Source organism: Hemicordylus capensis, chromosome 5 (assembly GCF_027244095.1).
Source record: "Hemicordylus capensis ecotype Gifberg chromosome 5, rHemCap1.1.pri, whole genome shotgun sequence".
NCBI classification, from domain to species: domain Eukaryota; kingdom Metazoa; phylum Chordata; class Lepidosauria; order Squamata; family Cordylidae; genus Hemicordylus; species Hemicordylus capensis.
The window spans coordinates 182,171,677-182,184,305 of record NC_069661.1 but is presented as its reverse complement, the minus strand read 5'-3'; the positions used below and the strand labels follow the sequence as shown (position 1 = coordinate 182,184,305).

Sequence of the window (12,629 nt, the reverse complement as noted above, 5' to 3'; positions counted from 1 at the left end):
GGCTGGCCCAGTTCAGTTCGAGTCCGAACTGGACCCAGACTGGGCCAGTTTGGTCCGGCACCCCCTCAAACACCCTCAGTTCAGTTTGGGGGAGGGGGTTGTGAGCTTTTTCTGTTAATTTTTTTTTGTACTTAACCCTTCTGGGGGGCTTCTCTGAGGCTGCAGGGGGGTCTCCAGAGGTTTCCCCATTATGCCTCAAATCACCTTGTTCAGGCAGTCTTTGGCCCTTTCTGGGGCTTCCTCCCTCACAGCAGCCATTTTGGAGGCTGCCACACGTGCACAATGGGTGAGGGCTGGAATGGGCCGAAGACCACCCAAACAGGGCAAATTGAGGCATAATGGCCTGCTGGGGGGAGGGGGGACCTCCAGAGACACCCCCGCCCCGAGTACAAAATGTTTTTGTACTCCCCTCCAGTGGGTCTCAAAGAAGTCCCCAGTGGGGGTAAGTACAAAATACATTTAACAGAAAAAGCTCACAAACTACCACCCCCGGACAACTGAGGGGGGCAGGGTTCGGTCCAATGTTGAGACAAACTGGGGGAACATCGAATGTCCGATGTCAAGCCAAATGTTGAACCTTTTTTGCACTTCCTTACAGCGAGCCTCTCCAGTATTCCCTCCCAGCCCTCTGTCTCTGTACTATATGAGCAAAGCAAACCAAGGCCAAAAAGAGCCCTAAAACAGAACCAAGGAAGGGAGATAATTCAGTGTTGCAGCCAGGGGCATAGGGGGTTTGGCTGCGGCCAGAGGATAAAGTCCTCTGGTAGCTCCCCCGCTCCTTAGGCTTTACAATTGTGTGTGAAAAGCACATGTATACCCCAAACCTTGCTCCCTGCATCTGACATCAGATACAAGTGGTGGGGCCTATGCCAAGGAAGGGCTGCACTAGCCTGAGCAGAGCTTTGCAGAATTGCTGACCAAACTCCTTTCCCTTATGTCAGACTCAGGGGGCAGGGCCACTGCTGGGAGAGGGCCCATCCAGACCCTCTCCCTTACTCCCCAGAAGTGTTTCACTGAAATGCCTTTTATCCCCAGCATAGCCAGTGTTTCAGTGAAAAAGTGATGGGACCCATAGCTCAATCTCCATTTTTCAAATATATATCATGGCAACATCCAGGGAACAATCCTATTTTAGGGACCCACTTCAGCCACGTAGAAGTCCATTTTGAATAAGAGCTCCATTAAATGGTAGCTCTATTTTACTTTCTTACTGTTCCTTATTCCTTGAGACCAATATGATAGCAGCTCTCTCTGCTTTTCTATGTATCAGACATTTTACCGACAATAGACAGCAAAGTGTACTGCCACTGAACTATCAAAATGCATTGACACATGCTAGTTTGGAAACCTGCTATCTGATAAGGGTGTGCACAAAACCGGCTGGCCTGGTTCGGTTCAAGTCTAAACAGGATCAAGCCAGTTTGGTCCCCACCCCATCAAGCCCCACCCAGGTTCGGTTCAGGGTGGGGGAGGTTTCGCAAGTCAATTAAAAAAATTAGTACTTACCTCCTCTGGCGGGGGGCAGAGGCTGAGGCAGTGTATTCGTGGAGGTTCCCCCTCCCCCGCTGGCCTTCCTTGCAGCAAAAGTCACCTGGCTCAGGAGTTATCTGGGCCTTCCCTCCTCAAAGCGGCCATTTGTGGGGCTGCCAGACATGCACAATGGGCCTCTGTGTGGCCTGGTTCATGACTAGTTAATATGAATCATCGCTTAGTCCCTTTCCTTATCACATACAGAATCTCTGTACTTAGTAAAGTGCGATTCATGCTGTAACACTCTCAGGGTGACTGAATGAAGTATTTGAAATTATGGGAATTGCAAAACTTCTTAGTCTTGAAACAAAAGTTCTTAGTCTTGAAAGGGGTCACGTATATCATTCAACAATTGTTTTAAGTTTCCATAGGCACTCATTTCTCAGCAAACTGAAGTTGTAATAATTAAGAATTCCTGAATATTTAAAGCATTTTGTGCCTAAGGGACCTAAAGTAACTGTGGTTTCTTCCTACACCTCTAGCTACACCTTGGCCCCGTATTCATGGTGCAGGAACAAACAGTGAATTGTTGGCGACACCTCGCAAGCTACTTGTTAGTACAATTTGATTTTGCTACAAGATGACAGCAGCAACTGCTCACTATTGAGAATTCTGACAAGTGGTTTCGTTAAAACTAAAGCATACCTAAACTGCTTCTCTCCGTGTGAAGCCTAAGTCCTATTTTTATGAGACTTTTTATTTTTCAACAGAAAGGAAATCTCGTTATATTTTGTTAAATGCACCTTTGTAAAGCCAAGCAGTTTGAAATCTCTGTGATTGTATTCTCTCGCATTGCAGGCAAACAATAAAGCATTTACTTACTTTTCTGATGAAGGAAAGACACACACACCCCCTTTTCCCCAGCAATCACATTTTACTGTGGAAATGTAATTAGATCTTTGCTGTTCATTGTGAAGCTTTGAGAGCTGTCATTACTTCTATACTTTCTAGACTATAAATAGGCTGCAGAATTCTGATGGAAACTTGGGAATTGTAAATTCCTATCTGGGTTGCTCTTAGCACTCAAGAACTGCAATAGACAATAGTTATCTGTACCTAGGGGTATAGGTGGCCCTTGTTATCCGCAGTCCTGGCACATGCGGTATTGCATATCTGCAGTCAGGCAATGTAGACTTGGCCTTCTTATCTACAGTTTTAAAATAGGCAAAATTCTCCTGTCCATGGTTCCTGGGTGATCGGAAATTACTTCCGATGTAATTTCTGGCCATCATATTGCAGGATGGAGCCATTTTGTGGGAAATCAGAGGAACTGGGGCTTTTGGAAGGCCCAAAAGAGACCTGGAAAGCACAGCACAGTACAGTACTTTATTCCACTTATTTCTGCCTCCTCCCCACTTTTTTAACCTTTTTTATCCCCAAGGAACCTCAACCCCCCCCCCAATTCCCATTGATTCAAGTTCTCATTATCAGCTGTTTAATTATCCACAGTTGTAGACTAGAACGGAACCCCCACAGATAACAAAGGTGACCTGTATCTTGTAGGGATGTGCATGAAGCATTTTGCTGCCTCTGATTCAAGGTGCCAAAGCAATTTGAGTTCCTCCAGCTGAAACATTTCAGCAGGGAGGGGGGAGCAGATGCTTTAAATGGAGGGAGGAAAGTCGTACCTGCTCCTCCGTTGCTCCTCCTCCACCCCACCCCACCCCCCACTGCCCCAGCACGGTGCTGTCCATAACAAACAGCCCGACTGTACTTTCTTACAAACAATGCAGTGTGGGGTCCTGTGGGCATCGTTGTCACATAAATGATGGCTGTGCATGTGTGGACACCATCTTGAGTGCTCAGCAATACTGCTGAGTACTCACAATGGCTTCCATGCATGCACAGATGCCATTTATGTGATGATGACCCCCATGAAATGCTGGGAAGAGGGAAGAATGGACAGCGGGGCTGGTTCTTACAGACAGTGCTGCTCTGGGGTGGCGGAGGGAGGTGGAGGAGCAATGGAGAAGCAGGTAAGATCTGCCTCCCTCTGTTTAAAGCACCTGCTCGCCGCCACCCCAGATGTGCATAAAACACTTTGTGCACATACCTAGTATCTAGATTCATTAATATATAGGAGGCTTGTTCACACACGCAGCCACAGTGGGAGAGTCATGTGTGCTTTGAATCGGCGGTTGTGTGAAATTTAAAACCAAGGTAGGAGGATGGGAGAGTGATTGTGTGGGAGGTGGGAGCTGGGTAGGAAGTGCGTACCCTGTCCACATTTCTTCCACAGCATTTTACCGAAAGTGGACAAACGCCATCCTACCCAGCTCCTGCCTCCCTTACGATCACTCTCATTCTCCTACCTTGCTTTTAGAGTTCACATGACCATGGATCAGGAGCACGTACGGTTCTCCAACTCTGTCTTGGCACTTCTCTACTCCTGTGTAGGATCATATGAATGAACCTAGAATCTTGATCTCTTTGGTTCTTGTTTCCTTGCACTGTGAAAACAAAGGAGATAATTTCTATTGTTCAGAACTCTCCTTTCTTATGGGATCAGAAAGATCCAAAAGGTACAGTTAGATCAAAGATGGTCTCCCTGTTCAACAGTAAGGACCACATTAGGAGTGCAGCTGATTATAGATCTCAGTTGCAAGTGAAGGATACTTGTCTTGTGATCTTTACCTCGATGGACTTAAAAGCTGTTGCCCACAAGGAGTGGTGTTCCTGGCTTTTTGCCCTGCCGCCTCTTAGGTATGCCTGCCTCCGTCACTGCCCAACTCACAGTAGTCCATTTGGAAATAAACATTTCTATGATCTCACCACTTTCTAAAACTTCTGACAGTTTTTCTGCATGCTCTGAAATATTTGAATCTAGATACTAATAATAGGATTCACATTCTGGTAAAACCAACACAGAGAGAGATGGGGGGAGGGAAGGAGGGAAGGGAGGGAGGCGGGTCTCACGATTGGTAAGACCTGCCATAACAGGGTTTGCAGGGGTGGAGCGGGCTTAGCCCTCTCTCCTTGCAGACGATCCCTGCTGCAGCCCTGGGCGGCCAGATTGGCCGCCAACACAACTGCTGGCTCTGTCTTGGAGCTGGCAGGGGCTGTGGGGATTGGGGGCCGCACGACCCCCAGAAGTTTCAGCATGCTCTGTGCAAGTGCGCAGAGCATTCTGGAGAGACCCCCGAGCTGGGAACCTGTTTTTTAGCCTCCTGGTTGAGAGTCTCCTTGTGAGTTGCCGTGGCGCAGAGCCGCGCTGCAGCAACACACAATCTGAAAGCCCGGGTTAGTGGAGCACTCGCTCCACTAACCTGGGATTGGAGGAGGGGTAGTTAAGCGGGTGATCCGCTTAGGAGAAACTGGGCTCGCCTGCGGGCCCAGTGGTTCTCACGGTCTGGCGAAATCCGGCTAGGCTCCCTTGGCCTGATTTTGGCAGACCGTGAGAATAGCCTCACAGTCTTTCTGGATTAGCATTCTATATGCAGCAGTGGTCAACTACATGTTTCTGGGGAAATCCATACGCAGGGCCACTTCTCTGTTATTTATATTAATCATCTGGCAACCAGAGATATACTGCCTCTGTGCTAACATGGACCTGACCATTGCAAATTCTAGGTGTTGTTGTCTACAGTGTGCCAAATGATACATTAAGTGCCTTAACAGCAAATCAATATCTGCTCCATAATTACTGCACTAGCAGAACAAAATCCTTTGCAATTGCTCTTGCAGAAGCCAAGAGCACATTTCTGGCCTTCTGAATGGAATTTCCAGGCTGCACAAATCTGTTCATCAAAGTCCAGGGAGGGCACAATTGTTTGCCATGCCATCAATCTGAAATCAAGTTAGAAGCATTTTCCTAACCCAGAACTGGTCATTATCATTTTCACGGTTCTTGACTGACAGCCTTGACAGTTTGTTGTGATTAAGAGATGTTACTTGAATAGCAAACAGTGCTTCAAAATGTTTCAAGCGAATTCTAAAAATAAAAAAAAGGTGGGGGTTGCATTTCTGGGCACTGTTAAGAATCATCACCATAAGACAGATTCAAATGTTTTGGGCCTGCAATAAAAACTTCACAGCAATAGTCCTGAAGGCTTGAGTGAAAAGGATGGCTTTCATAGAAAGCTGTGGACAGTTGCCAGGGGAGGGATGATTATTTGCCCTTGAACACCATCCCATCTATATCTTGATGGCTCTAGACTTCTTCTCAAAAAAATGTGTACATGCTAATGCATTGTAGGAAGGCTTGCCATAACGAAGTTAGAGAAGGCCTACTTCGTAGTCACTATGGCATTATTCACGTGGTACTGGCCAAGCATCAGAAGAACTGGTATTCTAAAACTCCAGAATGATGGCAAGGACCTTTTTCTTGCTTCTGTCCTTCAGCTCTCTCCTATCCTTCTGTAGTCATTCTCCCTAAACTGACCAGACACCATCTTTCCATCTACAGAAGTACCACCACACCACTAACCTGTGGCCCTGTGGTGTTCCACACATCAGACCACCTCTGTTCATTTTGTTTGCTATCTTTTGTTAATCTGATTTGTTTCAGATGTAAGAAGCTCAAGCTGGTTCACATTTGTGCCAAGCTCTATGAAGTTCCCACATTCCAGTATTCAAAAGATAACTTCTCAGGGGCAATTAATTCACAGCTATTTGAAAAGTGACACTACCCACAGGGAATAAGATGGGGAATTTGCTTAGTGAACAAACCTTATGGTTCTCATTTTACAAAAAGTCCATTATGTATGTCTAGCATTATAGCGCTCAACGGCATCTCTGGTCCTTCTGTTAATGTCTCTAGTTCTGAGAAAAATGACTTCTATCAAATAGTAAATTTTGTAGGATAACAGGACTGTTCCATTTAAAAGTTTGATGCTGTCAGGGTGAAATACTGGTGGAAATGGTCTTGATGGCATTTTCCATCTCTCTTGCAATTTTTTTACAAGGGAGAGAGAAGTGCAATTCAGTGTGATTGACATTATTTCACGCTGGTGCCTATACTTTCAATGGCCTTTTTCTCACTAAATCATATTATAGCATGGTATTAAGGAATCCAGGATTCTCACTGGTAAGTACAGAGCCCTAGGCTGGTTTCTTAATATGACTCTAGACATCAGGAGGGCACTCAGTGCTGGATCACATTAAAATTACAGTCAATCAATGTCCATTTATCAGCTGTTGGTTTGTAAATCTCCAAGATGTTTCAGTGGTGGCTTATAGCACTGCCTACTATTTGCACCATATTATCTTAATTGAATGAGTCAGTGACCACTGGGATTAGTCTTATGGAATGCAATAGTCCCATGCACCAGAAAACATATTTATTGAACCTTCACACAAATAATTCATGGAACAATTATTTTTAAATAAATGTTTTTCTATTAGCCTTTCTTAATATCTTAAATATTGACTGACAAACTGTGCAAGGAAACATGGGTAGTTGAAGCACTGCCAAAGGTGTTGCAGAACAGGGCAATTCCACTCCATTGTAAAGCTGTGCAAATGCAACTATACACCATGACACCCACTGGAAATAATGGGTGTCATGTTGTACAACATTGTTTGTGCAACTTTATGATGTGGTGGAATTGCCCTGTTGGTGGTGCTTACACAGATACAGCAGCTTGGGGTGGGAGTGCTCCAAGCATCCGTGTTTCCTTGTGCTGAATGTCAACAATTATTTAAATCTAAAGTGCTGTGTTCTTTCCACAAGTGTTGAACATACAGGAAATTTTGAAATTTTAAATCCTGGCCTTAAAACCATTATATTTGACTTGTAAATATGTCTCTCTCCTCTCATTTGTATTCCACTCTTTCTCTTGGGATGTTTCCATTTTATATTTTCATGTTATGAAGTAAGTTTGGGTAAAAACCACTGATTTGCTCAAGACCAGTCAGTGAATTTCATGGTTGAGGAATTTGTCAGGGCTCGCAGTCTGGACTAGGGGTATTCAATTCAGTTGGCTAGCAAATTGATTCTCTGTGAATTGGAGGTGATTTGCTGATTGGTTCATAAATAGAATCACCTCTTAAATAAAGGAGCTGATTCAATCTTGAATTGAATTGCCAGCTATTTGTAGCAAATGGATGCATACGGTTTACTTAGTGTACACCATTTTGTCTCCCATGTTTTTCAGTCACAATTGGCCTCCTGGCATGGGCTTCTGATAGGCTTGAGATCTCCTTGCTTCTTGGTTGGCTAGTTGTCTTTCAAATCAAGTGTTGGCATGGGCAACAGTGCCACCATTGGCTGGGGGGAGGGACCAGGGAGGGGGAGGCCACAGGAGGGAGTTTCAAAGTATATATAAGAGGCTGCTTGGAAGCAGAGAGCCATTGTTTTTTGTGCCTCAGGAGAGAATCATCAGAGAAAGACTGCAGCAGCACTAAGAGCAGAATGGTGGTGGTGGTCTGGGCCTGCTTTCCTGCCTGGCTCCAATTTCGTGAGCGGAGGGAGAGAGACAGAGGCTTATCTGACTCTCTGTAATTTTTAAAATCATTTTAATTTGCACTGCCAAGTGCTTTTTAAAAAATTTGTACCAGAAGCAACAGTACCTTTAACTGGATGCTGCTTGGAATGTTATGTTATTATTCTTGCTAGCAAACATGCACACACAGCCCGGTGACTTTAATAACTGGGGTGCTCAGGGTGTGAACTGCTGTCCCTCCTCCCATTATTTGAAAATAATAACAGCAGCCCAGTGGCTTAACTGGGTGCTGTTTGGATTTTATTTCCATGTGTGGTTTCTTTTCTTTCTCATTGCTTTGCTTATAGCAATCTCCCTTTAAGAACTGGGGTGCTGTAATTGCTCCCCCCACCCTAATTTTATTCCTATTTGGTTATTCTCAAGAACTGGGGTGTGCTGTGGTTTTTTAAAAATTATCTATATACCTATTTCTCCAAGCTGTGCCAATTCTAATGTGTGGTGGAAATCTCGCGAGCATGGTGGAAATCCTGTGAGAGCTCTGGACAGAGCTCTCACGCATGCGATTGGCAACAGTGGCAGCAACCAGTTTTGACAGGCAGTGGAGCCACGCAGCAGGCAGGAAGCAGTTGGCTGGCCAAAGGACCCTGGCGATTGAGGGAGCTGCAGGTCTAACTGAGGAAGCTGGTGGCGGGGAGCGAGGAGGCTTTGGTGCTTGAGAGCAGAGGCGACCAGTTGCAGGGATCAGTTTTGGTGGACTGTGGGCCTCTGCAGACGGCAGGAAGCGGTGGGACGGGTGGTGCACCCTGGTGAGTGAGGGAGCTCGCAGCCTGACAGAGGGAGCTGGTGGTGGGGAGCGAGGAGACTTCGGCGCTTGAGGGAGCAGGATGAGCAGAAATGCACGATTGGTTGATGGAGCTTGCTGCTGGACCCGCATGAGAAAAGACAGCTGCTTTTGAAAAGAGACTGATCGTGGGTGGACATAAGAGAGGGGAGGAAAGTGAGGGGGGAGGGAAAATGCTACGGAGTGTGAAGGCTGGGGGAACAAACTGGGGCTGGAGGTCGGGGGAGAACAAACTGGGGCTGGAGGGGGAGAGAGTCAGGGCAGTTATGGTGGCAGGGATAAATGGGCAAGCAGCAGCTGGGTGGGCTGCACGGCCACAGCTGCCAGGTGAGCGGATGGGGGGAACACATATGGGCAAGTGGCAAGGTGGGGGGATGGGCAAGCAAACCTCCAAAATTGCCATTTTTGGGCGCAAAATGTTTTGTACCCGAATCAAAATGCACAAGCCTACTCAGCACACACGCGTGCCTAACCAAATTCCACTGTGTTGTGCCTCTGTGCACTCTGCTATAATGAAAAAGAGTTTCTCTTACCAGAGAGAATTCCCAACAGCATCTTTATACACTGAACACACATATAAAAGTATGGAAAGTGTAAAGTCAGTACAGAACCTATGTGTGTACAAAGTACACCTTTGTAGGCTCTGTACTGATTAAGCCTAGATGCATCAGAGAGAAGAGCAATGGCTTCATCCTCTGGTAAACTGCCATAGAGATGCCAATAATAAGGTTTCTGTTTCCCAGAGGTTCTGTTTTCCAGAGGCTCCAGTTCAAGACTGGTTGATAGGCTATATATAACTATATCTAGTGAACCATCAAACAACCAAGATTTGATCAAGTATATAAAAGCTTTCATAACCATTGACTGTGGAAAAGTTTCTCATGATTTATATTCACAATGATTTAGAAATCTCTTCTTCTGCATGAGATCCTGGACAGTTCCTATATAGTAGATAGTAATAGAATAGACTCATAGTCTTACTCAGTATAAGGCAGCTTCAGCTGTTCATATGTCTGAAGCAACCCACAAACAAGTTATCCAAATTCTTTGCAAATAAAATCTCTCGTATTCAGGCCAACTTAGACTTTAGGCCAACCACAATTACTGTAATGTCTGATTTAGAGGTGTCCAGCAACTCCTCTTATGTGGTTTGACTGGATAGGTTTCAGTTTGTGATGCCTGAGGATGTGGACAAGCTGCTTGGAGCAATGAGGCCTACCACTTGTTCTCTTGACCCTTGTCCAACATGGCTTGTTCTATCTAGCAGGGAGGCTGTTGTAGGAGGCCTGGTAGAAATCCTAAATGCTTCTCTGAGGGAGGGCAGGATGCCTCCTTGTCTTAAGGAGGCAATTATTTATTTAACATATATTTATATCACCCAAAACTTATGTCTCTGCACGGTTTACAACAAAAACAGAAAAGCTAAAACATTAGTTAAAACAGATAAATGACAACAAAGAAATTAAAACATTGGTTAAAATAAGTGACAGCAAAAAATTAAAACATTTCAACAATTTAAAACCTAAAAACAATGTTAAAACTATTACAACGGTATTTAATTAAAAGCCTGGGTGAACAAATGTGTCTTTAAAGATTTTTTTAAAAATTGTCAGAGATGGGGAGGCTCATATTTCAGCAGGTAGTGCATTTCGAAGCTTTGGGGCAGCAACTGAGAAGGCCCATCCAGACGAATAGCCACCAGACGAGCCAGTGGCAACTGCAGGCGGACCTCTCCTGATGATCTCAATAGGTGGTGGGGTTCATGATGAAGAAGACATTCTATTAAATACCCAGGACCCAAGCTGTTTAGGGCTTGATAGGTTATAACCAGCACCTTGTATTTTGCCTGGAAACTTATCGGCAGCCAGTGTAGTTCTTTTAATACAGGAGTAATATGGTCTCTCCAAGCTGGCTGCCGCATTCTGAACCAGCTGTAGTTTCCGGACTACATACAAAGGTAGCCCCACATAGAGCACATTACAGTAATCCAGTCTGAAGGTTACCTGAATATGTACCACTGTACTGAGGTTGTTTATCTCAAGAAATGAACGCAGCTGGTGTATCAGCCGAAGCTGATAAAAGGCACCTCTGACCACCTCCTCAACCTGGGACACCAGGGAGAGGCTGGGATGCAGAAGCACTCCCAGCCTGCGCACCTGTTCCTTCTAGGGAAGTGTGACCCCATCCAGAACAAGCAGATCAAACTCATCTCCCAAGTTTTGGCCCCGCACAATAAGTACCTCCGTCTTATCTGGATTCAGTCTCAGTTTGTTATTCCTCATCCAACCCATCACTGCCTCCAGGCAAACATTTAGGAAACATTCTTCCGATGATGCTTACATGGATAAATAGATTTGGGTATCAGCATACTGATAGCACCCTGCACCAAATCGCCTGATGATCTTTCCCAGCTGTTTAATGTAGATATTAAACAATATCGGAGACAATATGGAGCCCTGGGGGACACCACACGAAAGTTCAGATTTTGAAGAACAGTAGTCTCCAAGGGACACTATCTGGAACCTGCTCGTAAGGTAGGAGCAGAACCACTGCAAAGCAGTGCCGCCCACTCCCAATCTCCTCAGACGCTCCAGAAGGATACTATGGTCGATAGTATTGAAAGCCGCCGAGAGGTCCAAAAGGACCAACAGAGTCACACTTGCTCTGTCAATTTCCAATTGGAGATCATACCATCAGGCCAACCAAAGCAGTCGCTACCCCATAGCCCACCCAAAAGCCAGTCTGAAACAGGTCTAGATTATTGGTTTCCTCCAAGAATGTCTGGAGCTGGAAGCCACAACACTCTCAATTACCTTGCCCAACCATGGAAGGTTCGAGACAGGCCTGTAGTTACTCAACTCTGAGGGATCCAAGGCAGGCTTCTTATTAGACCTATTCTAAAGAAGTCTGCATTAGATCCCTCAGAGTTGAGCAATTATATGCTTGTCTCCAACCTCCCATTTTTGGGCAAGGCAATTGAGAGGGTGGTGGCCTCTCAGCTCCAGACATTCTTAGAGCAAACTGATTATCTAGACCCATTTCAAATGCTTTCTGGCAGGCTATGGGGTGGAGATTGCCTTGGTTGGTCTGATGGATGATCTCCAATTGGGAACTGACAGAGGAAGTGTCACTCTGTCCTTTTGGATCTCTCAGCAGCTTTCGATACTATCAACCATAGTATCCTTCTGGAACATCTGAGAGTGCTGGGGGTGGGATGCACTGTTTTAGAGTGGTTCCTCTCCTACCTCTCAGACAGATTCCAGATGGTGTCGATTGGAGTCTGTTGCTTTTCAAAATCTGAGCTTATGTACGGTGTCCCTCAGGGCTCCATACTGACTACAATGCTTTTTAACATTACATGAAACCGCTGGGAGAGATCATCAGGGGATTTGGTGCAGGATGTTATCTGTATGCTGAGGACACCCAGATCTACTTCTCCATGTCAACGGCATCAGGAGATCGCATAACCTCCCTAAATGCCTGCCTGGAAGCAGTAATGGGCTGGATGAGGGAGAATAAGACTGAATCTAGATAAGATGGAGGTACGTATTGTGTGGTGTCAGAACTCCAGAGATTTTCTCTCTCTACCTTTTCTAGATGGGGTCACACTTTCCCAAAAGGAACAGGTATGCAGTCTGGGAGTACTTCTGGATCCACACCTCTCCCTGGGATCTTAGGTTGAGGTGGTGGCCAGAAGGGCTTTCTATCAGCTTCGGCTGATATGCCAACTGTGTCCGTTTCTTGAGACGAACATCCTCAGAACAGTGGTACTTATGCTGGTAACCTCCAGACTTGACTTCCATAATGTGCTCTATGTGGGGCTGGATTTGTACGTAGTCTGGAAACTCCAGTTGGCACAGAATATGGCGGCCAGG

The 12,629-nt window shown here is 45.6% G+C and overlaps 1 long non-coding RNA gene across 1 annotated transcript; it reads left to right on the top strand.

Annotated features, from left to right (window-relative positions):
- The first annotated feature begins 264 nt into the window (after positions 1-264).
- On the top strand, positions 265-2,379 carry LOC128328041 (uncharacterized). The gene is made up of 2 exons (XR_008308963.1): positions 265-442; positions 2,013-2,379. It is a non-coding gene; the product is annotated as an uncharacterized LOC128328041 (long non-coding RNA).
- Positions 2,380-12,629: the final 10,250 nt, after the last annotated feature.